The 13,355-nt window shown below is 39.6% G+C and overlaps 1 protein-coding gene across 1 annotated transcript in view; it reads right to left on the bottom strand.

Moving 5' to 3' along the window:
- The window catches only part of FGF14 (fibroblast growth factor 14), a 589,987-nt gene that overhangs the window by 188,420 nt on the left and 388,212 nt on the right, over positions 1-13,355 (bottom strand). The gene's annotated exons all lie outside the window — the stretch shown is intronic.

Below are 13,355 nucleotides of genomic sequence, written 5' to 3'. Positions count from 1 at the left end.
GGGGTTCTGCCGGTGATTGTCAAGTGCTTTGAAAATCAGCATCTGGAGAAAGCAATCTTCTCCTTGGAGATCGCTCATCAAAGCGCTTCACTGCCATCCACTACCCCCACCTCACGTCCCCCTCCTCTCTTCAGGAAGAAAAAAGAAGTATGCATATAGAATACTATGTTTAAAAATATTATGAACAATAAAGACAGCTCAAATGGACTACCAGAGGTGTGGGGCTAAGAGGTTGAGCCAAAGCAGATGGAACTGAAGGAATATCGCCGCGCTTTTTCTTAGATCAAACTCATAGGTTTCCGAGGCGTCTGTGGCCTAGCTGGGGCTTCTGGATCTCCCGGTTCACAGAAACTCTGAGCTTCGGTTTAAGGGTGAGGTGGTTTCCGCCCTCCCCAGTAATCCCTCTGGCACCAAAGCCACCCCACCCAGGGAAGGAGGAGGAGGACGCGGAGAGGCTGGGAGGGAGGAGAGCGTGTCCTGAGGAGGGAGGCGCCTCCAGTCTTCACCTAGTCCGCCCAAACTTGCTGCACTCTCCCTTCTGCTGCCAGGAAGGGTAGGCTTGTCATTTTGAAAAGGCAACACGGAGCAAGAAGGAGGGAGGAGGGGAAGGTGAGAAGATGTGGCAAAGTGACTTGGGAAGACCCCTTTCCAAATCTGCTCTCTGGCACTTAGAGGAAGAGACACAGCCCCCTGTGGTTGCTACAAAACAGCAGCTGGCTAGGATAACGGCCTAAGGAAAATTGAAGAAGTCACAGCCGAGATATTAAGGGTGGGGGGGGGCATGTCACAGTATTCCAATGACAACAAAAAGCCACCAGACTGAAGGACAGTCCAAACTGAGCTCCCGACTTTGTGTCCCTGGGTAAAGAAACTCTGTCAGCGGGCAAAGCCATAAGGACTGTGTCTGAAATTCATGCACAACAGTGCTGCTTCCCCTCGAGCCCCTGTCTGTTTCCCCGACGGTGTTCGGTCTTGGATAACTGAAAATTTGAAGGCCCTCGAGGAAGGGATCAAGTGGAAGGCGCCCTAGGAAAGGAGGTTTGAGGGGAAAAAAGAAAACACTTCACGCTTGGATGATACAGATCCATGGTTTCTAGGATACACTCTGAATGACAGACCGAGTGTAGCTGTTGCTAGTGTGGCTTCTTACCTTTTCCTCTTCCCTCTTAGCTGCTTTGCTTATCATTACAGGGAGATAGAGAAAAGAAATGCCAAACTAGACTTCTCACAGTCCAAAGTGAAGAATGGAGGAAATAAGACTCATTTGGTAATGAGAGACTTGTAGCAATCAATTCTCTGGTAACTGCTTTAGAGCTGGAGTGAAGAGGCACCATCTAAAAGCAACCCAGGGAGCAGTTTTGAACCAACACACACTTTCTCTTTGTTTCAGGAATAAGCGGCAAAGTATTACAAGGACTTGCAACCAGGCCAATGAAAGAAATTCAGCCAACAGCTGATTACAGAGAGGCTAGACACCTTCTGCTCTAAAGAACTTTCCCACATTCTCTCCATGCAAGCAATTACTGCTGAGCTGGTATTTGTTCTATTCACTCCATTGTTGCTAACAAGTCTCCTTTGGAGAAGATAATTTAATGTAAAAGGAGTACATGTAGATTTGGGTCCAAAGCAGTCAGGACAGTGTATATCATATTTAACATTAAAGAACATACTGTGTTAGCTTATTTTCCCTATCTTGTTATGTTATATCTACAAAATAACCACAATATTAAAAGGAATAGGGCTCTGGCCTGTGTGGCTAAGTGGATAGAGGATAGGCCTAAGCACCAAAAGGGGCACAGGATCAATTTCCCATAAAGGACAATACCTGGGTTGCAGGTTCCACCTCTGGTCCTGGTCAGGGTGCGTGCGGAAGGCAACCCATGGATCGGTCTCTTTCTCTCCTCTCCTCTCCTCTCCTCTCCTCTCCTCTCCTCTCCTCTTTTCTCTTCTCTTCTCTTCTCTTCTCTTCTCTTCTCTTCTCTCTCTCTCTCTCCCCTCCCACACTCCAAAAATCAATGAAAAAAATATCCTCAGTGTGGATTAACCAAAAAGAAGAAGAAGAGAAAGAAAGAAGTAGGAGTAATTTTGCCAGAAATTTATAATCCCTAATCACCATGAGATAGTAAAAATGAGGAAAAGGGATGTATTAGCTATTTTGCTCTATCTCTATCACTTTATTTTCTGTTTTACATATCTTTGTTCTTACATTTTTACTAAGTATGTATTAAAGTTGTGTGGTCATGCCTCTGCTTAAAAAGGAAAGCCATCTGCAGAGATGGATACATCTAATAAAAGGCTACCAAAGTATGTCTTTTTAAAAATCCGCTAAAATAAGTCCAACTGAACATGAAGAGTAGCTACTCCTGCCTTCCATTATTGAAGACAGGCCATTTGGACATTTAGGATGTTATGGCTTGGAATACTCAAATGACTTTACAATTAAAGCAAACATATTTACCTAAAGCCACTGGTGGGTTTTTCTAAGAAGCAAAATGTTAAGCACATTGGCCTGTTAAATATAGTACAACTCCCTCAATCAACATATCCCAGTCTGCTTTGCAAGGTTTTTCTTTTTTGTCTTTATATGTGGCTATTATATTAATTTGAACAGAGTTAGATTAAGCTTAGTTCTATTATAGCTGTTTTAATTATTTTATTTCCAGGCATTTTCTTACATTGCAGTCTTTTCCCCAATCGGGATTTAGGATCCTTTACAGTCCCAGCAACCTACAGACCAGGCTGTGATTCAGCACCACGGACAGGGATCCCGCCCCAGCCACAGCTCTCAAAGCAGAAGCAAGTTCCCCCCAGGGTAGGAGCTTTGTCCTCAGTCTCTGATATTGTCCTCCCTAAAGAGCGCTTTCTACCATTTTTCTTCCCCAACCCCCTCCCCCCGAAATGGAAAGGAAATTAATCCCCACAGTTTAACTGACATTAATAACACACACCTTGGAGCACAAAGCCTTTCAGCTTTTTGATAACCGAGAAATACTCTCTCTTTCCTGATGCATTCCGACCACCTGGTGCAGCGCCTAAAACAGCGGACTCCTCAGTCTCAGGGCTTCTATTCAGACGGTGAATTTCACAAGCTTAGAGCAGTCGTTTCTATTTTACGTGATTTCCTGTTTTTAAGGGAGCTTGGAGTGGGGGCAGCATGGGATAATCAAAGTCTTTTTTTTTTTTTTAGCTTAATCTCTGCGTTTCCCTTTTACCTTCCCAAAACACTGTTGCGTTGTTTACAGATAGAGGTAATAGAAAGAAAACGCAAGAGAGCCATCTGCTGTCTTAAGCTGTGATAAAAGCCTGTGCAAAACTAGAGTGAAAAGCCGTTCAGGGTGGATGAACACAAATCCACCCTGAACACAAATTTCTCACTCATGAGAAGCTCCTTGCAGTTGTTAATTTCTCTACTGACTTGATAAAAACAACAACAAAAATGAAGTACTACCCAGGTAGAGTGGCTGCTGACCAACCCGTTAGGAGTCTGAACTCTGATTTCAGACAGTCTTAGTTCATTTCTTGATTCTGCTACTTCCTGGCTGTATGATAAAACAACTATAGCAAGTTGCTTTATTCTCTCTCAGCTTCAATGCCTTCATTCTAAAATTAAGATCCTAATAGAATCTCCTTTTCAACTTTTGTGAGATCAAATTGAGTAAATGAATGTAGAGATCCTAGTTCAGTGTTTGGCACATCCTAAGTGCTCCAAAATGACAGCTATTATTTTTATTATCTTCCAGATCACTCATTTCTATCTTGTAATTTTTTTCCAATTTTCAATATCAAAATATATGTATTTTCATGTATATTTTCTCACCTCCTAAATGGGTACATGGTAAGACTTAAAACAATCAGAAACATAAAAATTATTTTATATTTTGGTGAAAGAGTCCAAGTTCAAACCTTAGTTTATCATTCACTAAATTTGTGAACTCCATTCTGTAAGTCTACTTCCCTACTCATTGAATGCTGATAATAAAAACAGTTTCCTTCCTTACAGAGATTAATATGAGAAAACAGGTCTAAACTGTAATGTACCACAAAAGCATGAGTTTGCTGGAAGCTGATTATTTGACTGAGTCTCTGTGCTTTCAGGTCTCCTGAAGATGTCATGCTCCCTTTGGCCCCTCTACTTTGCATATGTTGTTCCCTATGCCTGGACACTTTTATTGCTTCTTGTCCATACCCCTCTTGGTAATATAAAACTTGATAAAAACACAACTGGAGTAAGGTAAACATAACCTTAACTGTGTGTCTTTGAGCAATTCATTTAAACCTAGGTCTCAATTTCCTCTCCTGTAAAACTGCCATAATAATTTAAGGCTATTATGAGGATTAAATGAGAACACATATGTAAAACACTTAAAGCGGTGCCCGCCACAAAGTGCTAATTCAGTAGATAATAGCTACTGGTAATCACTTAACTCTGCATTGATCTCAACCCCAAGTCCTTCACTGACATCTCTGTGAAGATGTCTAGTGAGCATCTCATGCCTCACACAGCCAAGACTGAATTCTCCTTCTTCTTTCTCACACCTGGTCTTCTTCAATCCTCCCATCTCTATAATGACGACTCCAATCTTCTTGTTCCTCAGGCCCAAAACTTTGACAAGGTACTAATCTCATTTCTTTCTTTAATAGCCCGTATGTAATTCCTCAGCAAAATCTATTCACTCTGTCTTTAAAATATGATTATTTCTCACTATCTCTACTTCTGCCGACTATCATCATGTGGACTATCACAAGAGCTCCTGATTGGTCTCTTTGGATCCAACCTTGCTTTTCTTTGATATGCCCTCAGTCCTGTGGCTAACGTGATGAAGATATAAAATAGATCACACTACTGCTCAAAATCCTATACCTCAATAGAAACCTAAAACCTCACAGTACCTACAGTCTCTACATATAAAAGTCTAAGCGACCATTAGACCATTCGACTGGTAGCTATGATGCACACTGACCACCAGGGGGCAGATGCTCAATGCACAGGCATGGAAACATGAAACAGACTGATGAATCTCAGAGGGAAGGGGGGAGGGGGAAAAGTGGGAAGTGATCAACCAAAGATCTTAAATGCATACTAGAGGCCCGGTGCACGAATTTGTGCATGGGGGGGGGGAGGGGTCCCTCGGCCTGGCCTGTGAGGATCGGCCAAAACCAGCAGTCCAACATCCCCCGAGGGGTCCCAGATTGTGAGAGGGTGCAGGTCAGGCCAAGGGACTCCACCGGTGCACAAGGCCATGCACCAGGCCTCTAGTGCCCAGAATAATTTGCATTTCACATGTGCCTTCATTTGGTATCTGATAGCTCTACTTCTTTCTTTTCTTTTTTTTTAAGTATATTTTTATTGATTTCAGAGAGAAAGGAAAAGGAAGAGAGAGATGGAAACATCAATGGTGAAAGAGAATCATTGATCGGCTGTTTCCTGCATGCCCCCTACTGGGGATCGAGCCCACCAGGGTATGTGCCCTGATGGGGAACTGAACATAGGTCGATGCTCAACCATTGAGGTATAATGGCGGGGCTCTGCTTTTTTCTTTTCATTCACCAGTTGCTATTCCTCAAACCATCGGGCATGCTCCTATGGCAGGATATTTATACTTGATCTTCCATGCGATTCTCACCTCCTTCAGTCCTTTGCTTACATATTATCATCTCAGGTGAGGTCTTCTCTAACAAATCTATTTAAAATTGCAACCTGCAAACACAGTCAATCTCTTCTCCCTTCCCTGCTTTCTGGTTCTTCTTAGCACTTCCAACTATTTAAAATTCTGTGCATTTCCTTTATTAATTTGGATTATCTTGCTCTTAAAATATAAGCCTCTGAGAGAACATATTTTTTCTCATTTGTCTTCTGCCACATACCCAGTGCTTAACATGGTGCTAGGCAGAGTAAGTGCTCAATAAAATATTTGTTTATTGAAAGCATTAATAAGTTGGATACATATTTATACAGACATTAATACCAAATAAGAGGAACAGAAAATCCTGCTTAGTGATGTCTTTCAAAGATGAATTACCCTCTAATGCTCAAACTCTTTAAGCACCAAGACATCTAAAATTTGCCCTAACCGGTTTGGCTCAGCGGATAGAGCATCAGCCTGCGGACTCAAGGGTCCCAGGTTCAATGCCGGTCAAGGGCATGTACCTTGGTTGCGGGCACATCCCCAGTGGGGAGTGTGCAGGAGGCAGCTGATCGATGTTTCTCTCTCAGCGATGTTTCTAACGCTCTATCCCTCTCCCTTCCTCTCTGTAAAAAATCAATAAAATATATTTAAAAAAATAAAAATAAAAATAAAATTCTGTGTGGATTACACACAATCTCAACCCCATGAATAGGATATACAGAGAGCACCTTAGCCTTTGTTTGATGAACTTGGGCTCAACCTAACATGGCATGCAGTTTGAGTTCTGAATTCCAACAGTGATAACTAAGGCAGCGATTTTCATCCTTTCTCATCTAATGGAACATATAAACTAATTAATAAAATTCTGCAGTTCACCAATATATATATTTTTTGCCAATTTGACAAAAAAAGGTATAATTTTGATTCATTCACACCAAACGGTTATTCTTGTGTTGGCTGTTGTCATTTCTTTCTTTCTTTTTTTTTTCTTTTTTTACAATCTAAGGGAAAAGAAGTCAGTGCCCCTGACTAAATAGTCAGGTATTGCATGTTTTAAAAATTCTTGCAGCACACTGTTTGAAAATCACTGTGCGAGGGGCTTATTGAGGATGGGAGACTGATTCCACCTGATCTGGACAGGACTATACTACTGATCTTTGTGCCTCATCTCCCTGCACCTTGTTTTCTCCCTTGCTTTCGGTTGCCAGTTGACAATATGCCCCTTTTTAAATTTGTTACATTGAATCCATCATGAATTCATCATAAATTGGAAACTAGATGAACATATTTATTAGAAATATCTGTAAATATAAAAGTAAATGAAGTTTAAGGGAAGAGAGTATGTAAACAAATACAGTCTTATCGATATTGGTTAAATTATTTAAAAAGCCTTTTCCCCATTGTCTTCTGAGTTTTTGTTATGCTTCAGTGGATTCTGTTACATAGATTGCTTAAGTTCCAAATAGGTAAGTTTCTATAATTTTGTGTTTATTTCAACTTCAAATAAACAAAATGTCCAAGGGACATATTTTGTGACATTGGTGTTTATATTAAATCATATCACTTCTTATTTTTAACAAACAACCTATTTTTTCTTTTATTTCTGCCATTGCCATAGTCATTTATTGGATCTTAACCAAATTCCTCAAATCTAAGAAATCATTTAAGATGCATCATTATTTTAGGTAAGACAAGAAAAAAAAACCCCACATTATTAAATTACATCATACCATAAATTATAAAATTTATACCGATTTCAGAGGTGTTTTTGCATTTTAGAAGTAATGAAATTTCATCTAATGGGATTTTATAAGTCTATAAATGTGAGTTGTACTCTTATTAAGTCTGTTTTACTATATTTTGCTTAGACATTACAAATCTTTTGGCTAAAAAATACTTTCAGTGCCTCAGAGCATCTGAGTTCTAAAACATCTTTAGTTTTCTTGCTGTTATCATTTTAATTCCTTTATCTCAAAGTGGTTCTAAATTGGAGAGATACATAGGGTAGAAGCAAATATTTCCCAAATGGTCCCTGTCTGCTTACTTGATTATCTCCATACAGTGAGTGACTCAGCCCACTTTTGTCACATGGTCTCCTTTGTACATCACTTTTGAACATTTCAAACATCTTCTAAATTAAGGATAAAATCTCAGCGTCCAACATTTTTTTTTACACAACAAAGTTATTATAGACTAATTTGGCGTGAGCTAGAGTGGGCTTTTTAGGATATATTGGCATTTGTGTTTTTAACCTTTATTCTGGATAAATGAGTTCTACTTGAAAGTAGACGAGATAGTCTGAGAATGAAGGAAATACTGATGTCCTTTACATTTTTCACTCATTTGGGAGAACATAAAAAAGAAATGTTAAGTTGTACTTGGACAAAATTTCAGCTAGTTAATTAAGACTGACTGTGTCTCTACTCATTATAATTCAAATTCATATTTTATAATTTTCTGTGACAGTATTATTGATCTTTAGAGACAAAGGATAATCTAAATAAATGTTAAAATATTTTAAATTAGATTTTTAAGGAAGTGATTGCAATATGTTATAACAGTTTTATTAAATAATTTTGATGAATATATTTATTTCTAGTAGGCAGCAGATTTCAATTTATTAAAAAAAAAACAAAAAAAAACTTTACCAGGCCAATGTGCCTCAGAGGTTGAGGACTGACCTATGAACCGATTGACCTATGAACCAGGAGGTCACGGTTCAATTCCTGGTCAGGGCACATGCCCAGGGTTGCAGGTTCGATCCCCGGTAGGGGGCATACAGGAGTCAGCCAGTCAATGATTCTCTCTTATAACTGATGTTTCTAACTCTCTTTCCTCCTCCCTTCATCTCTGAAATCAATAAAAATATATTTAAAAAAAAAACCTGGAAGGAATTTATTGTTGCTTAATATTTTGATTCAATAAAGAAAAAGTGAAAACTATTGGTACCAAAAACTCGTGAACATTCTTCCTGATAGAAGCAATACCAGATTGATAATACCAGATGGCTTCACTTTACATATCTAGTGTAGTTTTAAAATCTAACTAATATGTTGGAAAAATATTCTCAGTGGCTTCCAGCCTTCTATATTAAAATGAACCCAAAATGTGTACAACATTCATTTCAGAACTATGAATATTGACTTGTATTTCCTTATTCTATATCAGTAGTGAGAGATGATAACATCAATTTTAATGATATATCAGTGAATTGGCTGTTTAAAAAGACTATTAAATATCTCAATAAAAAATTTACTCAATTTCTAAAAAGATTTTTTTGAGAATTTTCATTTATAATCTCCATGCAAAGATTCTGTGTGCATATATGATATAATTTTATCAGTATTTAACATTGTGACCAATTTCTATTTAATGATTACTAGAATGACCACTTTCATAACAATTAATTGATTATGTTCTTTGTATATATGGGTTAAACATGTATATAAACATATGCATCTGCACACACATGCATACATACACTTACATACACACATGCATGCAACATAAAACTTAACTAAATTCCTGAATCTAGCAAAGATAATTGTGAAACATCAGTGATTTCCAAAGAAAAACAACTTGCAATTCAAATCTCTTAGAAAGATTCCCAACTCAAGACTTTTAGAAAGCTATTTTCATTACCACCTGAGAGTGTAGGTTCCTAGAACTCACGGAAGTAATTTAATATTTTTCAGTTCTTATGTACTAAGTAGGAACTCGGCTCATAAATGTGACCTCAATTTATAACATTTCTTAATTAAAGTGTATGACCTGGAAGTCCATCAGGAAACACTATATTCTACACACCTCCAAAAACTCTTTACAGCTCAGAGATTACTTCCTTCTAAACTCTGGGACCAATCCTTGTCTTAGGGTTGAGAGTTTAGGAAATATAGCTAAGTACCTTAAATCTTAGGGATCTGGAAAAATTGTTATTTATTTATTTCAGATCATGTAATCTACTTCTAAAAGATGTATATGAAAGTAATTTCCAAAGTGCTTGTACTTAAGAAATGTTATTATTATAAACTAGAGGCCTGGTGCATGAAATTCATGCATGGAAGGGGTGGGAGGGGGTGTCCCTCAGCCCAGCCTGCACCCTTTCGCAATCCAAGACCGCTGGCTCCTAACCACTCACCTGCCTGCCTGCCTGATCACCCCTAACCCCTCTGCCTGCCTGCCTGATCACCCCTAACCACTCTGCCTGCCTGCCTGATTGCCCCTAACCACTCGCCTGCCTGTCTGATAGCCCCTAACTGCCACTGCCTGCTTGCCTGATCACCCCTAACTGGTCGCCTGCCTGCCTGATCGCCCCTAAACACCTCTGCCTGCCTACCTGGTCACCCCTAACCTCTCTTCCTGCCTGCCTGATCACCCCTAACTGCTCGCTTTCCTGCCTGATAGCCCCTAAACGCCTCTGCCTTGGCCCCTGCTTTGTCAGGAAAGACATCCGTAATCATGTCCAGAAGGCCATTCGGTTGTCCGGTCTAATTAACATATTATGCTTTTATTATTATAGATTCATTCCTGAGTCTAGTCCAGCCGTGGGCAAACTACGGCCCGCAGGCCGGATCCGGCCCATTTGAAATGAATAAAACTAAAAAAAAAAAAAAGACCGTACCCTTTTATGTAATGATGTTTACTTTGATTTTATATTAGTTCACACAAACACTCCATCCATGCTTTTGTTCCGGCCCTCCGGTCCAGTTTAAGAACCCATTGTGGCCCTCGAGTCAAAAAGTTTGCCCACCCCTGGTCTAGTCCCTACTTTGTAGGTAAGAACTGAAAATTTGACCCTTAATTATTCCCCTGAGTCCCAGGAACCTACAAAATGCTTCCCATGTTTCTGTAACAAATTACTACAAAAGTAGTTGCTTAAAACAATATATTTATTCTCTCAAAGTTCTGAAGGTAGAAAGTCCCTAGTAAGTTTCACTACGTTTTGTCAAGATATCTGTGGAGTTGGTTCCTTCTGAAAGCTCTGAGGAAAGAATAAGCTTGTTTTTTTATTTGTTTTTTCTTCTAAAGGCCAACTTCATCCCATGGCTCATGGTCTTTTCCTTGCATCCTTCCAAATTCTTGCTTCTGTTGTCACATCTCTTACTACTAATTCTGATCCTCCTGCTTTCCTCTAATATGAATCCTAGTAATTACACTGGGTCCACCCAGATAATTTAGAATAATCTCCCTATCTCAAAGTCTCTAATTTAATTACATATGCAAAATCTCATTCATCATGTCAACTAACATATTCATAGGCTGCATGGATTAGGACTGGGACATCTTTGGGGGCTATTATGCAGTCTTCCATACCTCCCCGATATCAAAAACACATGGACATAGAGCCTTACCCTAGCATTTGACAATCACTCACCCAAACCCACTACCATGACAGGATAATTGCTTCAGAATGTTTTTAAATTAAGAGTCCTGCTTCCTGCAAATACACACACACACACACACACATACTAGAGGCTTGGTGCATGAATTCGTGCATGGATGGGGTCCCTCAGCCTGACCAGCAATCAGGGCCGTCTCACCCAGTCCCAATAGGGGCTGATCGGGTCCAGCCAGCTGGGGTGAGGGACCACGGGCGGTTGGCCGGCCGTGGGAGGTTGACTATGGGAGCACACTGATCACCAGTGGGCAGCTCCTGCATTGAGCATCTGCCCCCAGGTGGTCAGTGTGCATCATAGCAACCAGTCGACTGGTTGTAACAGTCGCTTAGGCTTTTATATATACATAGATATTTTTTAACACCAACTGCTTACTTGGTTGAATCTCTGATGACTGCCTGCCTCTGTATTCCCATTGCATTACTCCCTGCTCATAATAATGTCTTATTATTGGCGGGTGTCTCTGATATCACCCTTTTAACTAAATTTCTTGACTTTACTTATTGCATCTCTCAGAAAGAAATGTACAGCAATTCTCAGTAGTTGTGGAAACATTTGCTCCCCTGGGGGTCATGAGTATGCATTTTCTGAGACCCACATAAATCCATGGAGAATTTAATTTCTTGAGTTTATAACATGCTTTTCATGAAATTTAGAGCCATAGAATTGAGCTGACTAAAACTAAAGCTAGACTGGTGATGCTCCACAAGATGAGATTTGGTGCCTAAGGCTATCACCAAATGAGGGAAATAGATTCTGAAAATCCATCCCCCCCACCCCCATTCCATTTTCATTCTTATGTAACAGTAGGGGCAGTAGATAATTGCTGTTTTCTTTTTGAAATGTAGACTAGCTCTGTAAGTAAGAATTTGCCTTAAATATAGATTGAACACTAACTAACTATAAACGAAAGATGTCATTCACGTCAATGATTTTTAAAGGAGTCAAAAATATTTTTCACAGTTTGATGTGAACAGAAAGAGGAGGAATGTCAGAAAAAAAGAGTAATTTCTGGTGAAACACCATGGAGAGTTTTACATAAACAAAACTTTCGGGCCCTGGTCTCTTAGTCTCTTTGCTCTCTCCTTTGCCCCTCTTGTCCTTTTATATTATCACTTACTTTTCCTTCCTCTGGGTCCCTCCAGGGATTTGAAACTGATTTCCAGAGATGAGAGTACCCAATGGTTGAAAAAAATCTCTGTCGGTGATTCAAGAATAGCAAGTATTCTATTTTGCAGGTAGATACAGATATATTTATATAGTATACCTATATAGATATAAAACTTGAAACACCAAGATATTTCAGTGCACAGATCTCTTCCAATGGGCAGGAATAAACTGTCCAAACAGAATTATTTTTCCCCAGATACCTAATTGGTGCAGTCAGCTGGGCGAACGAAACAGTAGCTCTGGCCACACTCATAGGCCTATGTTCATCTCTCCATAAAATGGGCTTCGTGATCTGCTCAAGTGATTTAGTTCTAACAGGACAAGTCTCATAGGTAGTTTATATCAGAGACTCTTGACTGCAAACAGGAGAAAGGACTTTAACATATCTTTACACTATAAAGTTTAAAGTTTAGTCCTTGTTGTCCTTCTATAAGAGTCAGCAGATATGCAAATGGTCCTTTTTACTTTTCAGGCCCCCTTAGGCAGAGATAAACCAGGTGTCCTGACTTCCAGACCCTGACTGTGAAGTGCTCCTCTACTTGCCCTTTAGAGCAGTGATGGTGAACCTTTTGAGCTCGGCGTGTCAGCATTTTGAAAAACCCTAACTTAACTCTGGTGCTGTGTCACATATAGAAATTTTTTTGATATTTGCAACCATAGTAAAACAAAGACTTATATTTTTGATATTTATTTTATATATTTAAATGCCATTTAACAAAGAAAAATCAACCAAAAAAATGAGTTCGCGTGTCATAGGTTCGCCATCACTGCTTTAGAGGGACATTCTACCATCTCTCCATAATTCATGCCCACCTACTCCCAACTTCTCAAGCTCTCCTGGGATGATCTGTTTTGGCTCCTAAAAACTCCCAGCCACCCCTGGGCCTGGCATATGCTGACACACCATAGGTATTCAGTTAGTGTTTGTGGAAGGGAGGAAGAGAATAAAAAAGAAATAGCCTCAGGTTCTAGACTTTTGATCTATTTAATTCTTTACCCAACAGTAAAATATACCTACCCTGGGTCCCATTTTCCCAGCAACACTATAACTTTTCAAAGGATGTGGAAACAATACCCAATACCATCTCTGAAAGAAGCTATTCTTACTCTTGAAGCAATAAAAAGGGCCCAAGGGGAAGAGGCTTGTGTGTGTGTGTGGAGG

This window comes from Myotis brandtii, unplaced genomic scaffold, assembly GCF_000412655.1.
Source record: "Myotis brandtii unplaced genomic scaffold, ASM41265v1 scaffold116, whole genome shotgun sequence".
NCBI classification, from domain to species: Eukaryota; Metazoa; Chordata; class Mammalia; order Chiroptera; family Vespertilionidae; genus Myotis; species Myotis brandtii.
The sequence above is the reverse complement of the archived record's forward strand: the minus strand, read 5'-3'. Positions and strand labels throughout refer to the sequence as shown.